This window comes from Carlito syrichta, unplaced genomic scaffold, assembly GCF_000164805.1.
Source record: "Carlito syrichta isolate Samal-C Ts95f unplaced genomic scaffold, Tarsius_syrichta-2.0.1 Scaffold301542, whole genome shotgun sequence".
Taxonomy (NCBI): domain Eukaryota; kingdom Metazoa; phylum Chordata; class Mammalia; order Primates; family Tarsiidae; genus Carlito; species Carlito syrichta.
In genome coordinates, this window is record NW_007245638.1 from 920,464 (window position 1) to 946,703 (window position 26,240).

The following is a 26,240-nucleotide window of genomic DNA, read 5'->3' on the forward strand; positions in this document are numbered from 1 at the left end:
CCCAACACCACAACCAACAGCAGCTTCCTCAGTAACCCCCTGTTTCCTCAAAATAACACTCAACATTTTGCCCATCAAAAAGGGTGGTAGGACCAGGCACGGTGGCTCAAGGCTATAATCCTAGCACTTTGGGAGGCCAAGGCGAGAAGATTACCTGAGTCCAGGGGTTCAAGACCAGCCTGGGCAACTTGGTAAGACCTCATCTCTACAATAAATCAAAAAATTAGCCAGGCGTGGTGGCACACACCTGTAGTTTCGACTACTTGAAAGGCTGAGGTGGAAGGATTGCCTGAACCCAGCAGATAGAGGCTTTGGTGGCCGTGAATGTGCCAGCACACTCCAATCTGTGTGACAGAGTAAGATTTCAACTCAAAAAGAAAAGAGGGTGGTAATCTATATGGATGCCATCTTCTGGGCCCCTTCTGATGTGGAGGGCTCATCTTTGCTGCTTAAAGCACCTGCTTTATTGCCCACTCCAGGTCATTCCTCTGGGATCTCATGGAAAAGCTCTCAGCCAAGGCCAGGCATGGTAGTTCATGCCTATAATCCCAGCACTTTAGGAGGCCAAGATAGGAGCATTGCTTGAGGCCAGAAGTTCAAGATCAGCTTAGGCAACTTGAGAGACCCCCAACTCTAACAACATTTTAAAAAACAAAGTAAGCAAGTAAGAAACAATAAGTGAGACTTCACAGTGACTTGGCCAGTTGCAGTGAGTGGTTCATGCCTATAATCCCAGCTCTTTGGGAGGCCAAGGTGGGAGGATTGCCTGAGCCCAGGAGTTTGAGACCAGCTTGGTCAACAAAGCGAGACCTTTTTTCTACAAAAAATTGAAAAGAAGTTAGCCAGGCATAGTAATCGCGGGCCTGAGCTCAGGAGTTCAAGTTACAGTGAGCCATGATTGAACCAGTGCACTCCAGCCTGGGCAATAGAGCGAGACCCCCACCTAAAAACAAAAAACAAAAAAACAAAAAAAAAAAACCCTTAACCAAACTGGACATTAAATACTAGAGGAGGCTGGGCTCAGTGGCTCAGCCTATAATCCCAGCACTTTGGGAGGCCGAGGTGAGTGGATTGCCTGAACCTGCGGGTTCGAGACTAGCCTGGGCAGCTTGGTGAGACCTCATCTCTATCATAAAAATAAAAAAATTAGCTGGGCATGGTAGTGCACGCCTAGTTCTGGCTACTTGGAAGGCTGAGGTGGAAGGATCGCCAGAGCTCAGCAGCTCGACACTGGGGTGGCCATGAGACAGAGTGAGACTCCAACTCAAAAATAAATAAGTGAGTAAATAAGTATGTACGTATACGGAACATGTTGGTTCACATACTGGAAAAGCCCAGGTCAAATCGCTGTTAGATGTAGACTCTGGTCATGCCATCAGTAGTTCGTTTCTCTCCATCTCCTGACTCGGTTGCTGCTATGTTGGCATCGTTCTCAGTTTGCAACTGATGGTCTTCTAGGATTGAAGAAAAATGCAAAAAGAGCTCTCTCTAGCATGGCTTGGTCAGAAGTCCTGAGGTTGACTTTCACTAGTCCGTATTGGATCCCTTGCCTGTCCCGGGACCAGAAGCAGGGGTTCACAGGCATAGTGTGGGCTCGGCCGGGTTCACATTGACACGCCCATCTCTAGAGCTGATGTGAAGTCACCTCCCCACCAAAGCCACGGTTAGGGACTCTTAGAGGGGGGCTTCCCAGGAGATGTTCTCACCACAAAAGGTGGAAACAGGTGCTTGTGGCAAAAGTCCAACAATTGCCCTCTGCCCCTTCCTTGCTGGTCCCCGGGTCCAGGCCAGGAGTCTGCCTTTCAGCAGTTCTGTTTTCCTCTACCTCGAGAGCGAGGGCATCTGGCCAAGGGTAGGGCAGGAGGGCACGGGAGCAGAGGATGACCTGTCATTATCACAGTCATTCATTCATTCACTCATTCATTCTCAACTATGCACTCAACAAATGTTTATTGAGCATCTAAGAAGTTGCAAACAATGAGCTTAATTAGGGTTTCCCAAGCTTCAGTCATTGGCGCGCCCTCTTCCCGATTTTTGCCAACAGAAGCAGAATGATGATATCAATTCCTAGCTAGACAGCTCGTGGGAAGGCTATGAGTCCTGGGTCTGTTCTTTCTTAATTTAAAAAGGAGCCTGGCAAATGTGGGAGGAGTTAAAGACACAGTAGTGCCAGACTGAAATCCTCTCTTGACTGAATCTGAGAAGCAGATGGGAATTGACAAGGGACCAGCATTCTTACTAAGAGACCCAGTGCTGAGCCTGCCTTGCACATGCACCCCATAAAGTCGTACTGCGTGGCCCCAAAGACACCGTGCACACCCAGGAACCGTAAGCCACGAATGGCATTCAGAAATGTCCACGCATGGCATTCAGAAATGTATCAGACATAGAGCTTGCCTCCAAGCGACTTCTGCTCTAGCAGGAGAGAGAAGAGCAGGGTGCTAGTGAAGTGTCACACATCAGGGTGTGATGGAAGGAGAGTGCAGATGAAGGGCTGGGGGAGGTTGAGAGGGTGCTCCTGGGACCTGGCAAGGGCTTCAGGGTGGAGGCGGCATTTGCAGCAGGCCTGGATGCCTGCAGAGGATTTGATCTCCAGAGAAGGAGGTCATTCATTCATTCACTCATTCATTCTGCTCAACCATGCTCTCAGCAAATGTTTATTGAGCATCTAAGACGTTGCAAACAATGAACTAAATTAGGAATTCCCAAGCTTCAGTCATTGACGCACCCTATTTCTGATTTTTGCCCAACAGGAGCAGAATGATGTTATCGTTTCCTAGCTAGATAGCTCAGGGGAGGTCAGGCTTCCCAGGCAAAGGTAAAGCAAGAGAGGCAGGGAGGTAGGGGGCTTAGAGAACAGCAAGGAGGCCTGCTGCAGTCAGGCTGTTTCCATGCCCAGTGCTGCCTCGGTCCTAATGGTGTTAAGCAGACTTTCTGCTCAGAGCTAAGACAGGTGTCTGCCTGGTGACTGACTGCCTCTTGGCACTCTCTCCACCCAGGACAACCCTGTTTGCTCCATACTCTGTGCAGACCCTGCAGTGACAGCTGGTGGGTTAGGAGGAACACAGGCTCTGGGGTCAGGCCCATTTGGATTCAGATCTCAGAGCTGCTCCTGACCAGCTGTGGGACCTGTTATCCTGTTCATCAGAGGTAATCTGAGCACTCACCTCACAGGGTGACTGGGAGCATCCGATGGAAGAAGGTCCCGCACATGGCAAGGACTCAATAAACATCAGTGAGCGTGGGTTTTAAAATATCACTCCAAGCTGAACGTGGTGGCTCACACTTGTAATCCCAGCACTTTGGGAGGCTGAGGCAGGAGAATCTCTTGAGGCCAGGAGTTTAAGACCAGCCTAAGCAAAAAAGCAAGACCTCATCTCTACAAAAAAAAAAGAAAGAAAGAAGAAACAGCCAGATGCGGTAGTATGTGCCTGTAGTCCCAGCTTCTTGAGGGGGCTGAGGCAGGAAGATCATTGAACCCAGAGGTTGAGGCTACAGTGAGCCACGGTTATGCCACTGCACTTCAGCCTGGGTGACAGAGTGAGTGAGATCCTGTCTCAAAATAAATAAAATAAAATATGACTCTACATGTGCTTATTGAATACTTCTAGCTGAAATCCATTTGACTTCCCAAGCTTTCTGGGCCTGAGTTTCATCATCTGAAAAATGAGATTTCCATTTCAGGTGACCCAATATTGCTTGCAAAGTAAAAGCCACATAGTATGCCCTCCACAAATATTTCCTTTGCCTGGGTGGCTTCAGCTGTGCTTTGGTTTTATCCCATAACTATTCATATATCATTCATTGAGCACCAATTCCGTACCAGGCTTGTCTGTACTTTTTTTTCAAATTGTTACAATAACTCTGCAAGGTACTGATATTGTTGTTCCCATTTTATTAATTGCATGGTGCATATTGGTTAAGAGCACAAAACCTACCTGCCTGGATTCAAATCCCAGCTCTGCCACCTTCCAGCTGTAGGGAACCTGACTTAACCTCTGCATGCCTCAGTTTCCATCTGACATGTGCATAATAATCTTTAAATATACAAAACAGTGCCTTCTCACAGGATTGCTGTGGGGATTAAGTTGAGTTAATACAGGTAACTCTTAGGTCAGTGCCTGACACACAGTAATGCTCTCTAAATGAGAACTGTGACTGTTATTATTACTAATAGGGTGAAGTTACTCCCTCATCGGTCATTGACTGAATGCAGATTTGAACCCAGACCTGCATGCTCCAAAGCCCACGTTCCTTCCACCACTGGCAGCTTTCCTGCTACTCTGAATGCCCTTCCCGGTATTCTGGGCCCTTCTAGAGGGTCCAGGACACCCCCTCCCCTGCTGACTCTTGTCCCTTGGCCTCCTCAGACCCCCCTGAGCAGGTTGCCCACCTCCTCTCCTGCATTCCCTAAAGAAGAGGCCAAGGCTGAGCCTCCCTTCCTCCCCAGTCTTCCCCGGAGGTACCGGTGACCAGCCTGGCTTTCCCGTCCAGACTTTTCTTCCAGTCTCATTATATCCTCACAGACCCTGAGGCAGTTCTTGCCCTTTGCATGGAAAGTTCTTGAGTAAAACGACAAGATACTGTAAATGTGAAAACGTGTACCAGCCTTGCCCCTGGGGTCAACTAGCTTCTGTGGTCAGCCTGCCTCTGGGGTCAGCCTGCTTCTGGGGTCAGCCCGCCCCTGGTGTCAACCAGCCACTATGATCAGCCTACTGAGGTCTTATTGAGCCTCTGCCTCTCTTAGGTGTCCTGTTGCCCTCCTCCCGCCTAACGCCCAGGGAGCCTGACCTTCTGTGCACCAGGACTGTGGTCTGCAGGGCTGTTCCCTCACAGTCATGTGCCATCAGGCCAGTCAAACACTTCTCGAAACCTTAGTGCATGGTTGCGAAGGTTAAATACACAGCATTATTTACTTGGCCTGACCACTGCCAACTCAGGACCCAGGCTACTTCCTGCATCCTTTGTAGAAGCTCCCTGGGGTGGCCCAGCATGCAGATTTTGCCTTTCTGGATCCTGTGGCACCTGTCATGAGAGTGTCATTTGGAATGACATCTTCATTGATTTCATCCCTCCACTATATACAATCTTGGATGAATGAATATGATTGTGTGTTTATTTCCAGCTGGCTTTAAGCTCATTTGTAGTACTTGGGGCTGGGTGTATAGTAGCTACACAAATGTTATTTGGTAATTACCTTAGGTTGCTTCCCTAAATGAGTGTTCTCTCATCTTTTGTTCTTAAATACTGATGCACTGAAACAGACAAATCAGGGGCTGACTGTTGAATCCTTTCTCATTGGCTTGTATTTTCTCCAAGGAAGAAATTTAAACTATTTGGGCCCGGCACTTTGGGAGGCTGGGGCAGGAGGACTGCCTGAGACCAGGAGTTCGAGACCAGACTGGGCAACAAAGTGAGACCAGTTTCTACACAAAATAGTCAAATTAGTTGGGCATGGCGGCGCATGCTGTAGTTCCAGCTACTGGAGAGGCTGAGATGGGAGGAGCCTCTGAGCCCAGGAGGTCAAGGCTATAGTGAACCATGATCACACCACTGCAGTCCAGCCTGGGAGACAGAGTGAGACCCCAACACAAACAACCCTGGCATTTCAACTGAGAACTGAAGGGCAGAAGGAGCCATCCTTGCAAAACGCATCCAGGGTGGGAGACTTGTGTGAGCAAAGGCTCCGAGGTGAGAATGAGGATGCAGCATTCTGAGAATTGAGGAAGATGAGGCTGGAGGCCAGAGAAGGGGCTATACAGGCTGCAGCAAGGAGTTTCATTTCATCTCGCTTTGGTGGGAAGACTGAAGGGGTCTGAGAGGGCTGAAGCAAGACAGTGACAAGAATGGATTTATGTGTTGCTGTTGTTTTTATTGTGAGAGGCAAGGGAGTGAACAGGAAGAAGGAGGTGGAAGAACTGAGAAGGTAAACTGAAGAAGTGAGGAGACAGGACTGCAGAGTGGGGAGAGAGACAGACAGACAGACAGACAGACAGACGGAGGGCGGGAGGGAGGGAGAGTGAGCCTGAGAGAGCCAGAAGGATACAGAGGGAGCAGAGAGAATGACAGAAAGAGGGAGGCAGAGACAGACAGCCAGGGAGAGAGAATCAGAGACAGAGGAAAACTCTGTCAGACACAGACAGAGACAGAGACAGAAACAGAGAGTCAGAGAGAGAAAGAGAGAGGGAGAGAGATGGAGAGACAGAGGGAGCCAGGGAGGGCGAGATGTCAGCAGTTCAAATGGAGCAATCTAGGAGCCTCTGGAAATCCATCAGTTGAAGATCCAGACTGTGGCCTGTGAAAACCCAGCACTTGGGATCAGTTTCCCCATCCATGTAGGGCATGGCAAGTGAGCAGCGAGGTAAGAGCCTTGGTTCATAAACCCGCAGTCTCCCCAAAGCCACTGGGAGCTCTTTCTACCAGTCAGACTCGTTATGTTGCCACAGAGGGTATTTACTGGAAAGCTTTGTTCTGGGGAGAAAGTGGAAGGAAGCAGAGGGGCGCATGCTTCCCGAACCCCGTCCAGCCCCAGAAGCTCGGCTGCATGAAGCCCACTGAGGCTGAGTTCCAAGCTCTGTGAGCCTGAGTACTGCTAGTTCCAAAGCCTTTGCCACTCCCCTGACCCCTGGACTCCCGTGTGAGTGTCCATGGAAAAGATGCCATCGTATGTCTGACAAGCAAGGGTCTAACAAGTCAACTGAGCTGGGAGAATTCCATGGCCGCACCCTGCTCTGATCTGGGACTTGCATGGGGTAATGGAGTCAACCTTGGCTCCCATGTAACTGGAACCTATAGACAATCCACAGGGATCCTTTCCACCCTCAGGTGTGACTTCCCACCCTAGGACTTTTGAGCAGAGCTAGCCAAGGACTGAGAGCGCACATGCCTGAGAGTTGGCTTCTATGTGATGATGATTATACTAATGAAGATGAAACAGGAGCAGAAGACAGAGGCCTCTGTGGGTTCCCCAGTGGGTATCCATTCCCAAGGGAAGGAGAGTTGGCCATTGTACACTTCTCTAGTTACAGCTGGGAATAAGGGGGAGGCCCATGAGACAATTCCTGGTGGAGGGTTCAGAGCAGTGGGCCAGCACTCCTGTGGCCCATGTCCAATAATCCCAGCCCAGCCCAGAGGTCTGGGAGACCCATCAATTTAGGAAAGGGCTCCCAGGGCTCTGAGTGTAAAACAGGGGAATAATAATAGCAGCCATGATGCTGCCATGTGATGGTTTTGAGAATCAGATAAAGCCAAGAATCCAAAAGCACTTTGAGGAACCTTAAGTGTTTCTTCAATCACAGATTTCTCTTTGTTGGGATGAGCAACACTTGGAGGGTAGAGGGCCTTGCTGGACATTCCAATGAAATATTTCTTGTTTTGTTTGTTCTTTCGTGAGTTTATTTATTCATTCAGTGAACATTCACTTGGTGTCCATGCGTATAAGATGCTGAGGTTATAGCTATTCATACGATACAAAGATACTGCCCCCCTCACACACACTTCTTGGGCTAATTGGAAATTCATACATTCTCCCCTGGCACTGGAGCTGAATGCGTCTGCCAACCTGTGGGTTTCTTTTCCGTGTGGCTCACCATCTGGAGTGGCAACCTGGCTTCTGTGTGTGTGTGTGTGAGGGTATTGTGTTCCCTTTCTGTGCCTGAGCAGCTGAATGAACAAGAGAACGGGAGCAAAGGCAGAGAGGACAATGCCCAGAAGTCATCCTCACAGCAGGAATGAATAATTCATATTGTGGCTGCCTGTTCCAGGGCTTCCCAAAATAGCTGTTTTAATTGCTTATTTGTTTCGCTGCTGACTTTCATCCAGCTGCCTTTAGCTCGGAACACTTTGGTGTTTCACGTTGACTTGCAGGTAGGGCTTCCCCTTCAGGGAACAACATTCTATTTATTTTCTTTAAAAAGAAATGATGGGAGAAAAATAAACCCATAAAGAGTCATGCTTTTCAGAGGTGAAAACTGTTTTCTTTTCAACTCCTGTGCAGAACTCCTTTGTAATCAGTTACTGTAGGCCTCTGAGGTCTTGAGAAACAAAGTAACAGTTGGATGGACAGACAAGGTAAGCTTCTGGCTGGATCAGTGTGCCCACTACCATGCGATCAGCAAACCCTTGGGAGTCTACAGATGGGATCACTACACATAGCTGGGCAATGGCTGGCTTATGGTTTTTCAAACAGGTAGCAGGAAGGCCCTACCTAGGGGACCAGTGTCATGTCTCCCTGGGACTCTAACTGAACACCTCAGGCAGCCCATGCACAGCTCAGTTTATCTTTTTTAAATTTTATTATATATATATATTTACTTATTTACTTATCATTATTTTTTTAGTTGGAATCTCACTCCATCACCCAGACTGGAGTGCTGTGGCACACTCACAGCCACCCCAGTGTCAACCTGCTGGGCTCAGGCAATCCTTCCACCTCAGCCTTCTGAATAGCCGGAACTACAGGCACGTACTACCACATCCGGCTAACTTTTTTATTTATTGTAGAGATGAGGTCTCATCAAGTTGCCTAGGCTGTTCTCGAACTCGTGGGCTCAAGCAATCCTCTCACCTCTGCCTCCCAAAGTGCTGGGATTATAGGCTTGAGTCACCGCACCTGGCCTATTTTTTTTTTTTAATGAAGTAGAGCTGAGGTCTCACTATGTTGTCCAGGCTGATTTTGAACTCCTAGGCTCAAGTGATCCTCTTGCCTCGACTTCCCAAAGTGCTGGGATTCCAGGTGTGAGCCACCATGGCCAGCCCTTGGGGAATTTATCTTTTTTAATTTTTATTAAGTGGAGACAAAGTCTCACTATGTTGCCCAGGCTTGTCTTGAACTGGGCTCACACAGTTCTCACAGCTCAGTTTAGAAAGGGTGTCTGAGTGGTCCTGGCGGAAGGGCCTTCTATATACAGTAAGGAGATGTCAGGAAATGTGTTGTTGAGAGAATGAATGAGTGACCAGACAGGTAGCTGAGTGTCAAGGAACCGGCTTGCCTAGGAGGATCCGCTCCTTTGTAGCTGCGTGACCTTAAACAAGTCCTTGGGACACAGTTGTGGACACTCAGCACTGAGATGTTCCTTAGCAATCATGGTGTCACCTTCTTGTGGTGGAGATGGGAGAACAGCAGCCCAGGGAGTACGTGGGCACAGTCACTCGATGGTACAGCTGAGAACTGAAGCCAGTTTTATTTGCCTCTCAACTAGCTGAGTGTCCTTGGAGGAATCAGTTAACCTCGCTCTGCCTCAGTTTCCACATCTATAAAATGGAGCTAGTAATAGTACTTATAAGATTATTTTAAATAAGCTAATATATTGCATTGGATATAACTCTAAGTGGTGTGTATCGAAAGGTGCAATTTGATGGGTTTTGGCATACCTATCTAAATGTATGAGACCATCATCTTCATCAGTATAACCAACAGTCCTGGCATCACCAGAACTTTCCTTGTGTCCCTTTGTAATACTCCTCCCCCCGTCTTCAGGCAACCACTGATCTGCTTTCTGTCCCTGTAGATTAGTTTGTATTTTCTAGAATTTTCCATAAATGAAATCATATGGTATAATCTCTTTTTATTCCCTTGTTTCTTTTATTGAATAAGTGTCTGAGATTCATCTATGTCATTGCATGTGCTAATAGTTTGTACCTTTTCATCGCTGAGTATGGATTGTATGGGAATGCCACATTTGTCCGTCTACCCGTTGATGGACACTTGAGTTGTTTCTAGCTTGGAGTTACTACACGTCAGCATAACATTGATTCTAAGAAGTGCCCTTGTTTCATGTGCCTTTAGAAAGGGAAAATGATGCCAATTAAAGTATAGCCCAGGGCTCGGTGGCTCAGCCTGTAATCCCGCTCCTTGGGAGGCTGAGGTGAGTGGATTGCCTGAGCCCGCGAGTTCGAGACCCGCCTGGGCAGCGAGACCTCATCTCTACAATAAATCAAAAAATCAGCCGGACGTGGTAGCGCACGCCTGTAATTCCGGCTACTTGGAAGGCTGAGGCAGAAGGATCGCCGGAGCCCAGCAGGTCGAGGCTGCGGTGGCCGGGAGTGGCCACTACACTCCAGTCTGGGTGACAGAATGAGACTCCAACTCAAAAAAAAAAAAATGTTTTGTTATTAACTAGAATATTTATTTCATGCTTGTTAATAAATCTTTCCGACTTAGATTTTTTTTTTTAACTCACGTATCACTTTCATGCATACAAAAAAACAAAGAAATATGTAGGCAAAATAAAGCTTTGGTGTCCCTAAAATATCTTCCCATTCAGAATCCACTTCTTTGGAGTTGCTTTTTAACTGAGTTATTGATGTCTGTGCTTTTAATATTGTCCGTTGTGCCCTTAAGAGTGTTAGTCATGCGGTCTTGTTATAAGAACCCACAAAGGGACTTGGAGCTTTTGCTGCTGGGTTCTGAAGCCAGCCCAGCAGTTCTGCAGTGAGCCAGCTTTGGACTCTTGCCTTGGGAATGTTGCTAAACAGGTCTGTTCACTGGCTGCTCCATGCCTCTTCACAGCCCTTTGGTTTCTAAGCGTTAGAAGTGCTCCATCTTGTCTCTGTGATTTTATCCTAACCCTATGACATCCATGGCACCATGGGCGATGCCAATGCCTTTGATGTCTGTGCCACAGTGACAACCCCATCAGGACCCAGCCCAGCTGACAGCAATTGTAAGATGTCAGCAGCAATTGCACACATCCCAATTTCAGAGATGTGGATTAAGTTTAAAAATGGGCGTCTTAGAATTGCCAAAATAGAGTCTATGTAAGGGACCTTGGACAGTGCCTGGCACTTTGCAAATACTCAATGAAATTTCCCTTTTATTTTTATTATTACTATTAAGCATCAATTTTCTGTTGATTAAATGGGTGTGGTGGTACCTGGCTCACAAAAATATCCTGGGGATAAAGGAAATGATTTAGGCTCAGTGCTCACCTGTAATCCCAGCACTTTGGGAGGCTGAGGTGGGAGTATCACTTGAGGATGGAGTTCAAGACCAGCCTGGGCAATATAGTGAGACTTCATCTCTACAAAAAAGAAAGTTACAAGGAAATGATTTGTTTCACAAGAAGCATATGGTCCTGTGCCTACTACTTAATTGGCCCTGAGTAGAAAGATGCTCTTGACCTTTTTGACAGGTGGGCCAGAAATCAGACTCCTGAAGGCTTATGTGGCAAAAGGGACCTTAGAGATGTTGTAGTCCAGCCCCCCACCCCTCATTTTGCAGGTGGGAATCTAAAGCCCAGAGAAGCCAGAGGCCTTGTCCAAAGATTCAAACCCAGATCTCCTCACTCCCTTGCTAATACCCTGTCTAAACCATGCTATCAGAGACAGGGCCCTGAGTTACACAGGATGCCAGAGAATCCCCACAGGCTAATTCCGTTTCTCGAAGGACCAACTCCTCAAACTCAGTGGTGAGGGTCAGAGCTCAAGGAGCAGAAGCTTCCAGAATGCCCAGACGCCAGGGCAGAATGGGCTGTTGCCTCTGCTCTTATAGCTGAGGAGACTCTTGCACAGCCCAGCACATGGGACTGGAAGGAAGGAAGCTGGAGGTGAGTATCCTTAGTGTCCCAGATATGGAAAGGAGGAGACGTCAGGCCTGCCTGGGGTTGTGTGCCATTGAGTAGTTCCTGTGCACCAATTCATTCAATCACTGCAAGAACCCTGGGAACAGGTTTTCTTGACTGCTTTGTAACTATGGGGAAACTGAGGTTCAAAGCTGGGTGAAGAGTATACTAAGGTAACACAGCTAGGAAGGATGAAACTGAGAGGCCCATCAGTCCCGTTGGCCTTTTCTTTAGGGCTCAGAGCTTCTGTAGCCTAACTCTTACCTCAGGAGTGAGGAGGAAGCTGGGATTGAGCTGGGTGAAGGGCAAACAGGTATGCCTGGGCTCCGTTCTGCCATGGTGCTGGGCTTTTAGGAAATGATCCTCCGAGGAGGTAACCAGTAAAAGGAAGAGCCTATCTCCCAATCTCATCTCTCCACAAGTGAGAGCTTTATAATTCTATCCTGGTTGCTACCCAGTGATACCTCTCCTGGCCCAATAAGGTTAGTTAGCCAGGGAAATGCTGTCAGTAATGGTTTCTGGGAGGCTGTTCAGATGCTTGGTGAATTTCAGATGGAGTCAAACCCAGCTCCAGTCAGATTTGATCTCTTGGTGTTGTATGTGTGATGCAGTGCTGGGGGGGGTGGGGGGCTAGGTTTTAGTCTGTCCTCTGCCACTGAGTCCTTGGCTGGCTCTGTGCATGGCTTTTCTCCCTTCCTCAGGTTCCTCGTTAGGAAAGCAAAGGGGTTGATTTGTCAGATTCCTTTTAATTTTAACAATCTTTAATACCTGTGCATCAGGGCATCATTTGGACAGCAGGGTTAATCATGAATCACTCACATTCATGGAGTATCACTGTACTCAAGAACTGTTTTGGGCATTATCTCATTTATTATAGCTTTCTCTTCAAAGAGCACTGAGAGGAATCTCTGAGTGGGCCCCACCTGCAAGGGTTATTACAAAGGCCAAGTGAGTAAACATATCTATAAAGTGCTTGGAACAGTTGCTGGTGCATAGTGAGTGCTCAGTAAGCATGCTATTCTTTTTCCTGTTTTGCAGATGTGAAAACTGAGCCAAAGAGAGTTCAAATATCTTGCCCAAGGTCACACAGCTAGAAGAATGGCAGAGGCTGTATCCCAAGCCAGAGTCTGGCTATCCTCTTAACCACTGCCCTATGCTGCCTTTTGACAAGACAAGGGGCAGAAGTGAGACATCAGAGAGCAATGAGGACTAGAGAATGCCTGCTTCCAATGGCATACTAATTCCACTTTTAAAATATAGCAGTAGCCGGGCTCGGTGGCTCAGCCTATAATCCCATGCTTTGGGAGGCTGAGGTGAGTGAATTGCCTGAGCCTGCGGGTTTGAGACCTGCTTGGGCAACTTGGCGAGACCTCATCTCTACAACCAATCAAAAAAATTAGCCGGGCACGGTAGTGCGTGCTTATAGTTCCAGCATCTTGGAAGGTTAAGGCGGAAGGATCGCCGGAGCCCAGCAGGTCGAGGCTGCAGTGGCTGGGAACGTGTCACTGCACTCCAGTCTGAGCGACAGAGTGAGACTCCAACTCAAAAATAAATAAATAAATAAAATATAGCAGTGTACAGTATATCCCCTACATACAAACCTTCAAGTTGCAAACTTTCAAGGATGTGAGTATGTAGTCATGTCCAGTCACGTAAGTTAGTTCACATATCTGGTGTACAGTGTCACATGTGTGCATCCTCTACAAGTGGTTGTGCTTTTGTGTACTTTACTGTATAGTACTGTACAGAGTATAGTAGTACATCATCTTTATTTCAAGCCCACGATGTCCAGAAGCAAGTGTACATGGTACTGTATAGCCGATTGTGTTAGGTGGGTATCTAGGCTCATTTTGTTGGATTTTTGAACAAAATGGGACTTACGAATGTGTTCTCAGAACAGAAATTGTTCGTTATGTAGGGGACTTACTTTAGTAGATCAATAAATATACCTGCATGTTGCTTTGGCCCCCAGGTAGCCAGTTGGCTATACCTACTCTAAACCATGATCTGATTCTCAGAACTGTAATCTTCAGTTCCAGCAGGCAGCCCACAGAGAGGACTAGCAGCACAGACTCCCTGCTGAGCTGGAAGAAAGCACAGAAGAAACAGGCACAGAGACTCCAGAGGGAGGTGGAGGGAGGGAATGGCCCAAGGATGCCGTATGTGATCCCAAGAACTCAGCAGGAGCAGAGTGAAGACACCATCCAAGATCTGCCAGGGGAAGCTGAGCCCCTGGTGTGTGGGACCCTGAAGACAGGGAGGTTTGGAGTGGCAGGGCAGTCTGGAACCTTCCTTCCAGTTCTCCCTTCTTTTCTTTTCCCCATAAAAAAATTCCAGGAATGGGAGTGACTAGGCTAAGAAAGCTTCCAGATGAACCAAAGTAGGGAAGCAAGGGGGTCTAGGGTCGAAAAGCCAGAATGTTGAGACAGGTGTTTTGAGAGTGGAGAATGGGAGGAAAGGAGGGAAGTGTTTAAGAGGAGAGCTTGGGAATTCTAGGTGTAAATGCCTTCTCCTTCAGGGAGCAGATTTTGAAAATGGAGACCCATTCAGCTGCCATCTTCTACCCTCTTCAATTTAAATTTCTAGAAAGAGAGAGTGTAAGCAGTTCCAGCTCCTCCAGGAAGTGATGTGGTGGGGTGCAGTGCAAGGCTTATTAGCTGTATAAGTCAAGACAATTATTTTGCCTCTTTCCCCATCATGAAAATAGGGGTAATAAAACTGAACTCAAGGCTGGGTGTGATGGCTTGTGCCTGTAATCCCAGCACTTTGGGAGGCCGAGGAGGGAGGATCTCTTGAGCTGAGGAGTTCGAGACCAGCCTGGACAAACCCCCCCCATCTCTACAAAAAATAAAAAGTTAAGCCAGGCTCGGTGGCTCAGCCTGTAATCCCGCGCCTTTGGGAGGCTGAGATGAGTGGATTGCCTGAACCCGCAGGTTCGAGACCCACCTGGGCAACTTGGCGAGACCTCATCTCTACAATAAGTCAAAATTAGCCGGGTGTGGTAGTGCATGCCTGTAGTTCCAGCTACTTGGAAGGCTGAGGCAGAAGGGTCGTCGGAGCCCAGCAGGTCGAGGCTGCGGTGGCCGAGAGCAGCCACTGCACTCCAGTCTGGGTGACAGAGTGAGACTCCAACACACACACACAAAAAAATTAGCTAGGTGTAGTGACTCATGCCTGTAGTCCCAGCTACTTGGGAGGCTGAGGCAGGAGAATTGCTTGAGTCCAGAAGTTCAAGGCTATAATGAGCTATGATCGCGCTATTGCACTCCAGCCTGGACAATGTAGCAAGATTCTATCTCTACAAAAACAATACAAAATACCTAACTCATTATAGCAGCCACTGGTGGTTGAACCCTGGGTGCCATGTGCTCAGCACAGCCCATGTTAAGATGACAGTGACTTTGAGCATTCCCATCCTGTGGATGAGAAGGCAAAGTCAGAGAGGTTAGAATTTATGCCCAAGGGGAGAGAGCTAGTGAGTGACAATGCCTGCATTGGAACCCAGATGACTGACTCCAGAGTCTGTGAGTTTTGACCACCACTGTGTATCTCTTGGGGTGAAGAGTGATGGCGGCACTGGTGGAGAATTGTAGTGATGATGACAGCTCACGTTAAGGTTTAAGATGAAGGGTGATGTGATTCTCATGGTGCACAGAAGTCTCTCAGCTGATCATGTTAACAGCCCACATTTACTAGGGCTTGTCATATGCCAGGCCCCCTGCTAGGTGCTTATTGGGTTATCTCATTTAAGTCCACAACACCCTTCTGAGATCAGGACTTCTCATGAGTTTCACAGAGAAGGAAACTTGTATCAAGGAGGTTACATAACATACTCCCACGGCTCTGGAAGAGGTGAGGCCTGAGCCTTTGTGGGCAACGTCTACCCTGCCTCCTCGACCATGAAGCTGACCACTGCTCTCTTCCTTCCTCCAGTCTTTCCTGACTACACTCTGTTGCTGCAGTCTCTTCCTGCTCCTGGCCCCTGGGCCTTTTGTGTCTATACTGCTGACCTAGCACCTTATTAAGTATCCCTGCATCTTCTAATTACCGGTGGCTCACAGCCTGGGGGCAGCACTACAGCCACATACACTGTCATGGAATGTCGTGGGCAGGGCTCCCTGCCTTGTCTCCCTGGCCAGCTCCCTCTGCTCCTGAAGGCAGAAGCACAACTTCTTCAAGTGTCTGTGCCCTTGTTGTGCCTGGCATGGGCCTGGGCTGCTGTGTCCACACAATAAATTCTTGTTGCATGGTGGCTTGGTTGAAATGGGGGCAAAAGGAGGAGAGCCAGGGAGCATCTCCAGGTCACACTCTGCAGCCTGGCACAGGGGTAGCACTCAGAATAAAACCAGTCCATATAGGGGCTCCGGAGTCTCCACAGCTGGGCCTCCACCTCCCCATTATTCACCAATCACCTTTCACTCTAGTCATGCCAGCCATCTTTTCTGTTCCTCGAGCTCACCAATATCATCCTGCTCCAGAGCCTTTGTACTGCTATTCCTATTGCCTTTCCCCCAGATCTTTGCCTGGTTGGTTGTCTCCTCACTACCTTGTCTCTCCTTAAGCATCACCTCCTTCCCTGGGCCACCCAACTGTCTTTACACTTGAACCCAACACCCCGCTGTCGTTTCTTAATAGCATGAATCTCTCAGAAATGACCATGTTGATTTACTTCTGGTTGGGGTGCGTCTCCCCCTTGAGATAGTAAGGACAGGGCCCTGTCTGTCCATTCCCCTCTGTAGTTGGTGTTCTCGAAGGTTCGACTATGTGTCCTGTGCTCAGCCCTCCCCACACGCTTGTGAGATGGCTATTTTCCTTAGCCCCAGATTTGTCAGACAATGAACAAAGGTGTCCAAACCAAATTAAAGGGAGGAAGGAGGCCTTCAAAACTTGTGCTTTTCTTCCTGCTGCCTCCAGCCTTCCAGGTGCTGCAGGTGAAAGGACTCTTGGGCATGATGCTCACAGCTACCCCCGTGAAAGAGCCTTATCGGAAGTTGGGAAATCTCAGCTATGGGAACTATGCGTGTGAAACAGCCTGGGGTAGGAGAAACTGGCCTGGCCATTGTGCCTGGGCTAGGAGGAGAGGTTCGCCTGAAAGTTTGGACAGTTCTTGGCTGGGAGTCTGGAGTGCTCTTTAGAAAGTGATCCCGCCCAGCTGGCCCTGGAGGAGCGGGCCAGCGTCCTGCTGGACAGCAATAAAGAGGTTACTGTGGGAAGCTCCGGCTGGCTTGGGAAGCACTAGGAACATGAAAGATAGGTTACGCGGCCTTCAGTCCTGAGAGAATCGCCACCCGGTGTTAGACTTGGCACAAGGCTTTCCGCTCCTCCTCTGAGCCACCTCCTTAGAAAAGACACACTGTCTGAATACCGAGTGCCCACCATGGCCACATGTCCCTGGAGACTGGCCCCTAGGCCCACGGGAAAGCGACTGGCAGCTGCCCACTCTAGTTGTCCCTGAGAGGAGGGCAGGGGTTCTGTGGGAGGCTTCCCGAGGTGGCTCCCCACCACACATAGGTGTGCCTGTTTGTCCGATAGAGGGTGCTCCTGGCAGAAACTCTCCAAGACGACACATCCGGCCGTTTTTTCCAGGAGGGCCATTGGGAAACATTCAGGAATGTTTGTGCTCCTCCAGAGATTTGTAATTAAGAAGAGGCAGAACTTGTTCCTGCCTGGCACCCTCCTCTCCCTCCCCCTCTCCCTGGCAGCATCTGGGTCACTTGATTTCACAACTGGGGTTTTCGGCAACCCAGGATGTGGAGGCTGGATGGGGGTGAATTGCTTTATCTGAGGATGGGTGCTGGGAGTGGCCTGGCCAGTGGCCTGGCCACGTCTGAAAGCGGATGTCTCTTCCCAGCTCACATTCTTAGCACTTGCCCAAGGTGAAACGCTACAGGCCAGGGAAACACCCACAGGTGCCTGGTTTCAATAGACAGTTTTCTACTGACAGGAAGGGTGAGTGTGTTCTTGTATGTTTAAGTCCTTGTGCAGCCAAAAATGCTTCTCATCCCGATTCTCTGAACGACACGTCTCCACACACTGAATAATTCATCTCCCTCTTGGCATTTGTTCCCAAGAGAATCTTCTGTCCAGATTTCTCATAAGTTGCATAACCTTCTCACAGGAGCTTCCCTCTCTTTCCCGTGGAAGAGCTCTGGGGGTTAGGACCTCGGTCAGACTCTGGCTTTTCCCCGTGATTACATTGAAGGGGAACTCAAGTATGAAGGCCAAGGCGTGCCTTTCTCCTCACGCCTTCTCCTTTTGACCCTGGGTCCTCCTGCCTTACTTTCCTTTATTCCTGCTGGGCACAGTGTCTGCACTCCCTGCATGTGGGGGTCGCACACTACCTGTGGAGAATCTTAGGTCCAGTAGGGTATCACATATCACTGATGCTTGGAGCTAACAAATGCATCAGTGACTTCTCAACAATCAAAGGAGTTAATGTTTTTTTCCCGGAAAAGTGATGCCCCCCACCTTTTTTTGCTATTTCTGTCCCATCCTCTTACTTCCACCCCTATCCTCACACAGTGAGCTCATTGAATAGTTTGTGTTGATGACTGATGACTTTCAAATGGTTAATTACCTGTTCACCAAGCAGCCATGGGTTTTCCAAATCAGTTGAATATCTTTGCACTAAGACATGGATAACTGAAGGCCCCAAATGTGCCAATGCTCCAGTGTCTTTTGCCGCCTCAGCCATCCCCCCTGTCGAGTTTCACCATCTGTGCCCCTAGCGTAACCTGCTCTGTGTTCCAGATTGTTTGGAGACGCACTTGATCTTGTTAATTTTTATAAGCAGAGCTCAGGTTTGGAATCTGGCGATTGAGCGTCAGGTTGTACCTCTGCTGTTTACTAACTGCATGACGTCGACCATGTTTTCTTATTTGTAAAATGGATGAAGAGCACCTGCTACACAGAGAGAGAAACTGACATTTGTAACTTGCTTCCTAGCCCTAGTATTAGCCATTTTTAAATATTGTCATTTTCTTTCTTTTTTTTTTTTTTTTAAGTCAGAATCTCACTCTGTTGCCCAGGCTGGAGTGCAGTGGCACGATCACCGCAACTGCAGCCTCAATTTGCTGGGCTCAGGCAATCCTCCCACCTCAGCTTTCCAAGTAGCTGGAACTACAGGTGTGCACCATCACACCCAGCTAATTTTTTGATTTATTGTAGAGATGAGGTCTTGCCAAGTTGCCCAGGCTGATCGCAAACTCCTGGACTTAGGCAAGTCCCTTACCTCAGCCTCCCAAAGCGCTGGGATTACAGGCATGAGCCATTGCATCTGATCATATTTTAGTTATAATTAGTGCATGAACATTACAGAGAAATTAGCAAATAAATAAGTAAAATACATATTGAGCCACCACACCCACCTCCAGATAATGTACACACACACATGTACACACATTAGGCAAAATTTTATACTACAGCAGTGTCTTGTAGCTTTTATCTTTCAACAGTGTTGTTTCTCTCCCTGTTCATTGAGAGCATCCTTTCTATGATAGCAAAATAAAGAAAACTTCACATTTCTTTGGTTGTTCCTACATATTCATTACATTTGCTCACCCATTCCTCAAATATGTATTGAGTATCAGTTGTGCTGGACATAAGGTTCTGTTACTTGGATGCACCACTGGTTAGTAGTTAATTCTGAATCCCCAGGAAGAATTTCAGAAGGTGATGAGCCCTGTGCAGATTCAGGGGAGCTGCCCAGAGGGGATGGATCTTCCTAGTTTTCTGGGTTATAAACTGTCTACGATCAGATTCCAAACTGCACTGGTGGGCAGGGCTTCTCAGAGCAGAATGCAGGGAGAGGAGCCAGCCAGAGAGAGAGAGGTCTCCTGGTGGCCTCAGCATTCCTGTTTCCTCACAGTTGTGCCAGATGTTAGTAACAGAGTAACTCTCCATGGCGGGCATACCTGTAGGGGGGCTTTTCTTCAAGGCCCTTTCAAGGATTCATTGGATGAGATGATGTTGGATGAGACTTGGCTCTTGGTCACGGGTCTTCATTTTTCACAAGGAAGTGGGAATGGACCTCTTAGAGAAGTTGGGCCAAATCATGGCACTGAGGGAAGCAGCCTTTTGTTTGGGACATCTGGGCTGGGCACTGTGGGGTGGTGGGCAGGATGAAGACAGCTTTGTGGAAGCTTTATCCAGACCATCTGGAACACGTTCTCCTGAACCAAGAGCATTGTGAGCTGAGGGGAGTCTCTGGCATCTCTGTGCCCCCATTTTCTCTCCTTTTACTCCAAAGCAGTGGCTTGTGATTTTTCACAAGGGTATGCTTTGACAATGTCAACTTTCAAGAGAACCTGGTGGCTTGAAGCAGGGGCCCTGTAGACAGATAGTCTTCCTTGAAATCCCAGCTTTGTCATTGACATGAAGAATGTTAGTCTTTCTTTACCTCAGTTTCCCCTTCTGATAAATGGGGGTAAGAGTAGTGTTTTCTGAGTGCTGAGTCTCACCAGCATCTGTGCTAAATGTGCTCACAAACAGGACCTTATTTAACCTACCCAGTAACCTTCAGAGTTAATACTATCCCTATTCTACAGAAAAAATTGCTGAGGCTGAGGGAAGTCAAGTAAGTTGTCCAGCTCACACAGCAAATAAGTGATCCTTCTGAACTCTTATTTGACAGTGTGTAGTCTGTTGCACATCATGTATCTCTGGCCTCATCCTCATGGAACCTACAGTGCAGAAGTAAATTCCTGACAGAGGCTTTTGGATTATCCTCTCATTCAGTCAATAGATATTTTTCACAGCTGGCCAGACCCTGGGTCTGCAGTGGGACTTGCACACAATAGGTCCTGCCCACCAGGTGTTTTTTGTGTGTCTCTTTTGCCCCGCACATTTTTTTTAAAGTTGGATTTAGAGTGGGTTTTATTTTATTTTATTTTTAGTTGAAGTCTTACTCTGTCGCCCAGACTGGAGTGCAATGGCTCGTTCCTGGCCACCACAGCCTTGACCTGCTGGGCTCCAGCGATCCTTCCGCTCAGCCTTCCAAGTAGCTGGAACTACAGGCGCATGCTGTCACACCCGGCTAATTTTTTGATTTATTGTAGAGATGAGGGCTCGCCAACTTGCCCAGGCGGGTCTCGAACCCGCGGGCTCAGGCAATCCACTCACCTTGTCCTCCCAAAGCGCGGGATTACAGGCTGAGACACCGAGCCTGATGGGTTTTATTTTATATATTTACTTATTTTGAGTCAGGGTCTCACTCTGTCACTCAGGCTAGAGTATAGTAGCACAGTCACTGTTCTCTGCAGCCTCAGCCTCCTGGGCTCAGAGGATCCTCCTACCTCAGCCTCCTGAGTAGCTGGAACTACAGGCCCATGCCACCATGCCCAGCTGATTTTTTTTTTTTTTTTTTGTAGAGAGGAGATCTTGCTATGTTGCCCAGGCTGGTCTCGAGTTCCTGGTTTCAAGCGATCCTCCTGTCTCAGCCTCCCAAAGTGCTGGAATTACAGGCGTGAGCCATTGTGCCTGATTTGTGTGGGTTTTGGAGGGAAGGAGAGTATAGAGGATAAGAGAGGGCAGTTTCCTGTGACTTGAAAGGAAGGATCAGAGGATCAGAAACTCCAGACCCCTTCCCAGTCATCTTCATGTTCTGTGGTGCTCCAGTTTGGCAATCTGTAGAAAGAGTGTGAAACAGACTCTTCTGGACTTTCAGAATTGGGAGTAGAGAGGAAACAGACAGGAAAGGGGAATATTAGACTGCATTTTGGCAGAGGCCGCAATGGGTAGCAACCACAGTGGCTGTCTGGAGCAGCCACTTGACTGAGTCCTACATGCTGAGATTCCTGGCCTCCTACACTATGGCTAAAGTCCTCGACAAATGATTTGTATACAGTTTTCCAGACTCAGCAAACCTTTGTTTGTTGAGTTGGGTGATTTGTTTGTTTGATTTAGCCAGTAAGAGTTGGTGATGACCACCACTTCCCTTCCCACAAGATGGGAACATAAGACAGTGGCTATTGCTAAGAGATCAGTTTGGATTGTCGAGGGAAGGGCATCCAGGGGTTCAAGCATTTGGGAATTAGCTCAGGAGGCAAATAAATGCTGCTCCTTGGCCAAGCACACAGGGATGGGGCATCTGCCACTCTCGATGTCGCAGTGAGCCAGCTTTCCAGAGGGCAAGTGGGCATGACAAGCATGGGGTAGAGCCAGGAAAAAGGTTGGAGGTGGGTGGGTGAGTGCGTTGCGGGTGGAGAAGCCAGAGAGGGCTGGAGTCCAAGTCCAGAAGCAAGAATTGGCCTTGGAGCCCTTTTCTGCAAACCCTCCAGTTAGAGATGCAGAAACATAGACCTAGAGAAGGAAGGCGATGGCTCCAGTCACTGCCGAGTAAGTGGCCAAGTTGGAACCAGAACACAGACTCCCTGCCTGCCTCCCAGGGTGATCTTATTCTCCTGCTGCAGCTGCGCATTCACCTTCCTGGGAACAAAGGGGACAGCAGAGCTGGTGCCACGGTGCAAAATTTCTGAATCTGTTGGGGCCGCCCTGAGAAGCAAGAGGCCCAGAGACGCAGCGAGTTGCAGGAGCTTGGGGACTGTAAGCTGACGGAGTCTGTTTCTCCTCTCCCTTGCCAGGTACACCAAACCGCTCACGTTTGCTGACTGCATTAGCGATGAGTTGCCGCTGGGATGGGAAGAGGCGTATGACCCACAGGTTGGCGATTACTTCATAGACCACAACACCAGTAAGTGCCCAGTGTTCCTCCCTTCCCCACGCTCCCTCTCCATCCCTCTACCTCCAAGCCTCCCCCTGCCCCCACCAAGTCTGGAAGAACTACCAGTCGAGACTCTTGGAGCCAGATTGTATTTTGTTTTGCATAGATTTAGATAGAGATGTCAATGTAGATATAGATAGATAATATATGCTCATGTAAAAATAACAATTTAGAAGGGTTTTTAATAGCATCTGAAACTCCTCTCGCAATCTATCTCCCCAGCTTTACAGAGGCAACCATTGCTAACGATTTCTTGTGTATCATTCCAGAATTTTCCCAGTCGTGTGCTTGTGTGTTTGTGTATTTATTACATACACAGATTTAGGTGCATCCACTTTTTTTTTCCATAAGTGAAAGGTGTCACTGTCATGGCCAGACCATGTGGGAACAGCCAGAGCCCTAGTAAGTCCCAGCTGCACACATGCATGTATGTTCATAGTCTATTGGCATGAGTAAATATGTGTCTCCGGTCCATCCCAGACTCACTGTATTTATTTTATTATTTTATTCTTTGGAATTTTAAAAAAATTTATTTGTAGAGACAAGTTCTCGCCAAGTTACCCAGGCTGGTCTCGAACCCCTGGGCTCAGACAATCCTCTCACCTCTGCCTCCCAAAGTGCTGGGATTACAGCCACCATGCCTGGCCTCATATTTTATTTTTTTGAGTCAAGATCTCACTCTGTCGCCCAGGCTGGAGTGCAGTGGCACAATCACAGCTCATGGGCTCAGGCGATCCTCCCCTCAGCCACCCAAATAGCCAGGACTACAGGCACACACCACTATGGCCAGCTAACTTTTTTTATAGAGACGAGGCCTCACTATGTTGCCCAGGCTGGACTCAATCTCCTGGGCTCAAGTGATCCTCACAAAGTGCTGGGATAGCAGGCATGAGCCACTGCGCCCAACCTTTTTTATTTTCAGCTCACTTTATATTTGTGATCCTAACATCCTGATCCAGTACACAGAGTCCTGGTATCTCTGTCTTTGGGATCATGATGGAGGAATCAGTTGAGAAAGGGAGAAGCACACTGTCTGGCAGGTAGGGAGACCTGGGGAGTGTTTCCTCAGCCAGAGAGAGTTGATGTGTATTTGAGCCTCACCTACTGTGCACCCTCTTGGCCAAGACTGTTCTTGTCATCTGAAACTTTCTGCCCTGTTTGTCCATGTGTACAGGGGAAAGGGATTTTTCTGTCTCACTCTCAGCCTTCTGAACCATAGGATTCCCTTTATCCTTTCGGGGAGAGAATTAAGTGAAATGAGATGTGCCTGGCAAAGTCTGAAGGCTGAGAAGAGGGCACCAAATCCTGGTAGCCTTGTTGACGGAGCTTGCGCTCTATGCCATGGGCTGTGTTTGGCATATGAGAGGCACTTAACCCTCCCAACTACCCAGTGGGATTTAGAGGTAGTAATTGACTGTTCAAGACTCACAACTAGGTTGGATGTGGTGGCTCATGCCTGTAATTCTAGCACTTTGAAAGACTCCTTGACCCCAGGAGTTTGAGACCAGCCTGGGCAACATAAGACCATGTTTTTACAAAAAATTGAACAATCAGACAGTCATGGTGGCATGCACCTGCAGTCCCAGCTACACAAGAGGCTGAGGCAGAAGAATTGCCTGAGCCCAAGAGGTCAAGGCTGCAGTGAGCCATGATTTTGCCACTACAATCCGACCTGGGAGATAGAATGAGGCTCCAACTCAAAAAAAAAAAAAACCAAAGAAAGAAAGACTCACAGCTAGCTGGCAGAGCTGGGATTTGAACCGGTGCTGGGAGTGGAGTTGGTCTTCTCCATCCACTTCCTCCTCTGGGTTTCAATAGCACCCTGGTTACACCTAGGTTGTGGCCCTCCTTACTCTGTGTTATAATCATCTACCTGTTGTTACAAGTTATCCTAGAGCAGACACTGTGTCTAATCCATCATGCTAGTCCCAGACGTTAGTCTAGTAAGGCACATAGTAGGTGTGCACTTAACCCCTGCTAGGTAGAAAAGGGCATATGTGAATGAATGCATGAGTAAATGGATGAATGAGTGGGCGGTTGTTGGCACCACAGTGTGGAAGAGTTTCTATGAGACAGCTGACGGCATTAATTGCATTGTTGGGGGTAGCAAAGGTTTTCATTCGTACTCATGATTGCGTTCTGGATAATGAGAAGTAAATATGCCTAACTGAGTGTGTGTGGAGAGTGAGGTTCATGCTTGGAGGGCTGCATGGGAGGCTGGGTTAGACACTGACGTACAGCAACCCTAATCAGTCCTTTCCTGATTCTGATTGCTGAGTGCATCCCCCTCATTAAATTCTCATGGCGGGAGTGGGATTTCAAGGTACTTTTGGGAGTTGTTGGAGAAACAGACGGAAGGAAGGCGTAGCGGGCCATAGCAGATTTGTTTTCTTGAGAGGATGGTGGTACAAATTGGGTGTATGGGGAAGTGATTAATGGGAACCACAGCAAGAAAAGTGCTGTCTGACACTTTTATTTTTTACTTTTAGTATCAGGGTCTCACTCTGCTCTCCAGGCTGGAATGCAGTGGTACGATCACTGCTCATCACAGCCTCAGTCTCCTGGGCTCAGGTAATCCTTCTGCCTCAGCCTTCCAATTAGCTGGGATTACAGATGTGTGCCACCACACCTGTCTAATTTTTAAAATTTTTTTTAGAAACGAGGTCTTGCTATGTTGCCCAGGCTGATCTTGAATTCCTGAACTCAAGCCATCCTCCTGCCTCGGCTTCCCAAAGTGCTGGGATTATAGATATGAGCCACCATGCCTGGTCTCTACCTGGTAGTGTTACTGTCTGTTACTTTTACTAACTGTCAGGCTGCTTGTTTCCTCTTGATGATCGTCTCATTGGGTGGAGGTAACAACTACTGTAGATGGAGCCATTGATACCGATATAGTACAAATATGACCACTGTGAGTCCCAAGCATTCAGAGCCATGAACTGAGAGCAGTCTTCTGTGTGGAGCGGGGGGGGTTAGGGAGGGGTTCATGGACTGAAATTCCTCTCTTAAGAGTTATAGACACAATACAATCAAATGACAATTTGCTCATAAATTCACCATCCAACATTTATCCATTCAGCAAATATTTACTGACCACCTGTTCTGGGAGCCTGAGAGCACAAAATGACAAAAATCCTTGGCCTTATAGAGATTTTGTTTTTGGCAGGAGAGACAGAAAACAAACAAAATAAGTAGATTATGCAGTATGTTAGAAAATGTTCAATACTATGGGGGAAAGGCAGAGTGCAGAGCTCAGGTGTGTTGGGGTGTGCTTGGGGGGGTCTTGGTGGATGACACTACTAAATGGGGTCTACAGGAAGGAATATCTTGTTGAGAAAATGAGATCTGGGCTAAGACCTGAAGGGGGTGAGGGAGCATTTAAAGCAGAGAGGACGTATAGAACAAAAGGTCTAAGGTCCGATCGATTTAGCTTGTTCAAGGACAGCAAGGAGGCGAGTGTGCAGATGGTGCATGAGGGAGCAGAGATGGACATGGTATCAGAGCGCAGCAGAGTTTATGTTGGCTGTGATCTGCATTAAGGGCATAGCGCTTACCCTGTGTAAGATGGGAACGAGCCATTGGAGAGTTTGGTTTGCTTTTTTTTGAGTTGGAGTCTCACTGTTTCTGTTGCCCAGGCTGGAGTACAGTGGCACATTCATGGCCACCACCGCAACTTTGACCTGCTGGGCTCAGGCAATCATTCTGCCTCAGCCTTCCAAGTAACTGGAACTATAGGTGTGTGCTACCATGCCCGGCTTATTTTTTGATTTATTATAGAGACAAGGTCTCACCAAGCTGCCCAGACTGGTCTTGAACCCCTGAGCTTAGGCAGTCCTCTCACCTCAGCCTCCCAAAGTGTGGAATTACAGGCTTGAACTACCATGCCCGGCCCAGTGGAGAATTTTAAGCAGACGAGCAACATGGTCTGACTTGTGTCTTTTTTTTTTTTTTTTTTTTTG

The 26,240-nt window shown here is 48.1% G+C and overlaps 1 protein-coding gene across 4 annotated transcripts in view; it reads left to right on the top strand.

The window, feature by feature from the left end:
• The first annotated feature begins 22,142 nt into the window (after window positions 1-22,142).
• Window positions 22,143-26,240, top strand: part of WWC1 (WW and C2 domain containing 1) — a 99,531-nt gene continuing 95,433 nt past the window's right edge. For all 4 annotated transcript variants that reach the window (XM_021710792.1, XM_008054834.2, XM_021710795.1 and 1 more), the window contains exon 1: window positions 22,143-22,251. The gene's annotated coding sequence lies outside the window, so the exon portion shown is untranslated. The remainder of the gene's footprint in view (window positions 22,252-26,240) is intronic.